Here is a 5,249-nt window from a genome sequence, read left to right as displayed (position 1 = left end):
CTGATGACAGAAACCTACGTTTACTTTTCTCTTCTCTTGATTTGGACATTCTGGGGATTTTTTTTTTTAAAGTGAGATAAATTGAATAATTCTTCCTTTCTTGTGGATTCCAGAGCCAGACTGGAGAGAATAGTAGCTACCTGGTAGGGTCTAGAGGATTAATCAGGTTAATGTACACGAAAGGCTCAGGACAAAGCATTAGCTGCTATTGTCACCATCCCCCTATACTTCTGGGCTTAATTCAGAGATGACCTCCTGTGATTGAGACAAATGGCCTCCTTTTAAGCCTCATAGTTTTAATTTTTAATTGTGATAAAATACACATAAAATTTACCATCTCAGCCATTTTAAGTGTACAGTTCAGGAGTGTTGAGTATATTCACATCATTGTGCAATCTCCAGAACTTTTTCATCTTGCAAAACTGAAGCTCTATACCCATTTACAACAAGAAATCCCCTAACATTTTGAGTCGAATTATTTACTTATACATATATAACCAGCTTCATTATGTTTCTGAAGGTCATAAGCTGTGTAGATCATTATATTCCTCCTGGAGTCTCATACCTTGTTGCTATGAGATGCTAGATAAGAAAATATTTTGCTCAAATGTAAAAGCTCACACTTTCAAATCCATCCAAATGAACCTATGTTTTTATCCTTTCTTCATCTATTTCTAATTCCAAGTCTTGGGCCAGCCAGTCTTTCTTTGGTGCTTGCCCCAGCAGGAAGAATATGTCATGGCTGCAGTATGAACAAAAGCATTCAGCGGGCCTTCTCCTGGTATGCTTAAAGTGGTCCAGACAGGGAGCTAGAGGGAAAGATTTATGTAGAGGGATGGTTGTATGAAATGATGGAGGACCTCAAATATCAGGCTCAGGATTTTAGTCTTTATTTTGCAAGCATAAGGTTTTGTTTGCAATATCATGGTGAAGGCGCCTCTTTAGGAGAGTAAGTCTGGTCATGGTGGGTGGGTTAGGGTGAAGTGAGATATTGGAGAGAGGAAGGGCCACATAAGGGCTAATGCAATAAACCTAGGCTTTAAGACACTATAGTATAGAACTAGGGTGATAAATAGGGCAGAATGAATACATATGATTAAGATAATGAACAAAGAGGTTGATGGGAGTTGATGTCTAACTGGATGGATCCACACAGCAGGGGAAAATTAGGGATGTCCCAAGTTTTACTGTGGGTAATTGTCACAAAAAACAAGGCCATCTTAAGAAAGGAGAAAAAGGCTTGCGGAGTTGTGAGGAAAGGTGATACATGTAGATTTAGATATTTTCAATATGTGGAAACAGGAAATGTTAACTTTGCAGAGTTTTGGGAGCTCAGGGATAGAGACACATATTGGGGGCCATCACAGTTTGGTGAGAACTGAGGTTGTGAGAGCAGATAAAATTGCCAGGAATGAGAGAAAAGGAAGGAGAGCCCTAAAACAGAACTCTGGGAATGCCTGTAATTAGGAAATGGAAAGAAAAAGGGTGTTGGTCACCGAAATCTGAGAATGGCGAGAACACAACATTCTGGAGGCCGGCAGAGACTTTCAGGACGGTTTAGGTGAACTGTAGCAATTACTTCATTTCAGGCTATAGTGTCCAAGGTCCTTGAGAATACACAAGGTTGTTTCATTTAGCCTATACCAAAAGGTCAAGGCACAATAGAACTCAGAACAAGGCCAGTGGATATGACAACGACCAGATCACTGACTCTGAGCGGCAGGGAGGATTAAGTCCACATTTCTTCAGGGCAGGGATGGTTGTTGTGGAACAAGAAGCCAGAGCCCGAGAGGGGTCTGCCAGGTTCACTTCCAGAAAGGAGACAAACAGCAGGGGCAGGGAAGGGTTATGCTTTTGCTCTTTGTTTTTTCACTTTCCAGGATAGGGGGAAATGTGGGCATGTCTTGAAGGCAGAAGGAAATAAAGGTGCTAAAAACTGGGGAAAATCAGAGTAGGGATAGGAGGACAGGATGGACTTGCACAGGCCAAGGGCCCATTTCTTCCAAAACTGGAGGGCAAGACCTCTTTTGAGATGGAGGCAAGAAAACACTGAACAGAGGAAACAGGCAGGAAGGGTTCTGCAGAGCCCATGCTGGAGGGATTAGGGCTTAGAGGACACTGGAGGAGGTTTAATCAGTCTGCCCTGCACTTGCAGGAGGGAGTCAGCCAGAATTGTGATAACTTTATCAAAGTATGGGAGGAAATAAGGTGGTGCTTTACCTGAATTTACAGGTCTCAAATAGGATGTTTGAATGTAAGTACAAGCAATGTACACTTAACTTTCTGATTACTTATTGTTTCAGTTTCACCTATCTCCACTGCTTTCTGGTTATGATAATTCTCAGAAGGGGACTCTACTTTAGCAGAGTTTTACTGTTTCATAACTTTATTACTACCAGCAATGTCCTGGAAGATGTGCTCTGAAATGGAGGCAAATAAAAGAAAAAGGGTCTTTAAAGCCACTCAGCAAAAAATCTGGGAGAACCCTCCAAAGCTCCTGAGTCTGGGTATCTTAACAAACATTACTGGGTATAGTAAAGGCTTTGGTACTGAAGTCACAGTGAACTAATTCCACACAAGAAAGCAAATTCAACTGGGAAGCTTGAGATTTTGCATATTCTCCTGGGCATACAGAAAAATTGATGAATATAATAGTGACATATAATAGGCCAATTGCTTTAAGTTTTTGCTGTCCCAGCACCACATTAGGCATTTCTGTTGTCTCAGTTATGTTTCCAACCACATGCAACATATTGTGTGAGCCTCTTGTATGTGCCATTATATAGCGGTGGTTACTTGATTAAAAGATGTTCTAATGCTTCTAGAGATAGGGCAATGTTTTGACTTCTGTATTAAGTAAGGGCTCTGAGCAAGACACACATTTTAGGGTCAGTCTATCAAATGAGAGACTGATTTGTTCTTAATATTAGAAATCTGTCTTTTAAGAAGAGTCCATAATTTGACAATCTGTCAGGTATGGTCCAAAATCCAATGACATGTAGCACATCTGTAAACCAACTCAAGATGTCTATAAAAGGGTATTGGCCAAGAAAGAGAGACCCACAGAAGGCTTCAGCTTATAGTTTCTATAATGCCCACAAATGTAGGGCCTATGTATAATTTATTTTTAACTTTTGTTCTTTATATTATCCCAAATGAACATTGCCTCATCTAGCTCTAGGCATAGTCTATGAGCCCATGGACCTTGGTGAAACTACTTGTGTTAAAGTCTGGTGCACAGTTAGCCATGTTCTTTTCTTTTTTTTGTCTTTTTGTGACCGGTAAGGGGATCGCAACCCTTGGTGTGGTGTCGCGATCAGCCAGTGAGGGCACCGGCCATTCCTATATAGGATCCGAACCCACGGCGGGAGCGCCACTGTGCTCCCAAGCGCTGCACTCTCCCGAGTGCGCCACGGGGCTGGCCCTAGCCATGTTCTTTTTAAGATCAGTACGTCACTTGTACTCATAGGCTCAAAGAATGTCAATGGCCAAAATGTTGTGGCATATATTTGACATTACTATCAAGGATGAATGTTAGTAGTTTCAATACCTTTGCTCAAAGTTTTTGAAACAAATGAATCAACTGTTAAGGTATCTTCAAGGACTCTCAAGTTCTAGCAATACCGACAGCTCATAATGCACTAAGATAGCATTTGATTTATCTGATTGTTGCTGTAAAGCACAGGTCAGTAAGCTATATAGCCTGTATACCAAATTTCACCTGCTGTGTTTTTTATATTGAAATTATAGATTCATAGGAAGTTAAGAGTACAGAGACGCCCTGTGTATCCTTTACCCAGTTTCCTTCAACGATTGCCTTTTACATAATGCACAATATCAACACACACACACACACACACACACCCCATCTCCCTACCCCCCACCATCCCTAACCCCAGGCTACTGCTGGTTTCCATCTCTATTATTTTGTCATTTCAAAAACATTACATAAATGGAATAATGTGAAATTTTTGAGATTGCCTTTTTTCACTCAGCATAATGCCCCTGAGATCCAAGTAGTGTGTATCAATTGTTCGTTCCTTTTTATTGTGTAGTGTTCCACTGCATGAACGTGACAGAGTTAATCATTCACCTACTGTAGGACATTTTGGTGGATTCCAGCTTTTGGCTATTACAAATAAAGCTGCTATAAACAATCAAGTACAGGTTTTTGTGTAAACATAAGTTCTCCTTTCTCTGTGATAAGTGCTGTGGAGTGGAAGTATTGGGTTATATGGTAAGTATATAATTAGTTTTTAAAGAAACTATCAAATTACTTTCCAAGATGGCTGTACCGTTCTATATAACCATCAGCCATGTATGAGTGATGCAGTTGCTCTGCATCCTTGCCAGTGCGTGGTGTTATTATTTACTTTAGCCATTCTGATAGGTGTATAGAGTGTCTTACTGTGGTTTTAATTTGCATTTCACAGATGGAGGGTGATATTGAACATCTTTTCATGTGTTTGTTAGTCATTTATCTTCTTCGGCAAAATGTCTCCATGTCTTTTATCCATTTTATATTGGGTTGTTTGTCGTTTTACTGTTCAGTTTTGAGAGTTCTCTATATATTCTAGATATGAGTTGTCAGATATATGGCTTGCAAGTATTTCTACCAGACTGTAGCTTGTCTTTTCATCTTTTCATCAGGTTTTTGCAGAGCAAAAGTTTTATCTTTTGGTGAAGTCCAATTTATCAATTTTTTCTTTCAGGGATCATACTTCTGGTGTCAAGTCTATAAATTCTCTGCTTAACCTAGATCTTTTATGTTTTTTTCCTAAAAGTTCTATATTTTAAATTTAAACCTATGAATCATTTTAAGTTTTATATAAGGTATGAGGTTTAAGTAGTGGGTCATATTTTTGCCTTCTTTATACCTATTATTCCAGCATCATTTGTTAAAAAGACTATCTTTTCTCCTTTTGCACTTTTGTCAAACAAAATCAGTCAATACTATCTGTGTAAGGCTATTTCTGGTTCTCTATCCACTTTATTAATCTACGAGTCTATCCCTCCAACAGTATCAGTCTTGATTACCGTAGTCTTGAAATTGGGTAGAATGACTCCTCCTGCTTTGTTTTCCTTTTTCTAAATTGTTTTAGCTATTCTAGTTTCTTCACCTTTCCATATATATTTTAGAATTATCTATAGCTACATAAAAAAAAAATGTTGCTGGGATTTGGCAAAAGTTGCTGCCAAACAATTGGACTAAACCAGGCACTCTGTGAACAAGGACCCCCACTAAGCTA

The sequence above is a fragment of the Cynocephalus volans genome, chromosome 6 (assembly GCF_027409185.1).
Source record: "Cynocephalus volans isolate mCynVol1 chromosome 6, mCynVol1.pri, whole genome shotgun sequence".
NCBI classification, from domain to species: domain Eukaryota; kingdom Metazoa; phylum Chordata; class Mammalia; order Dermoptera; family Cynocephalidae; genus Cynocephalus; species Cynocephalus volans.
Note: the sequence above shows the minus strand (reverse complement) of the source record.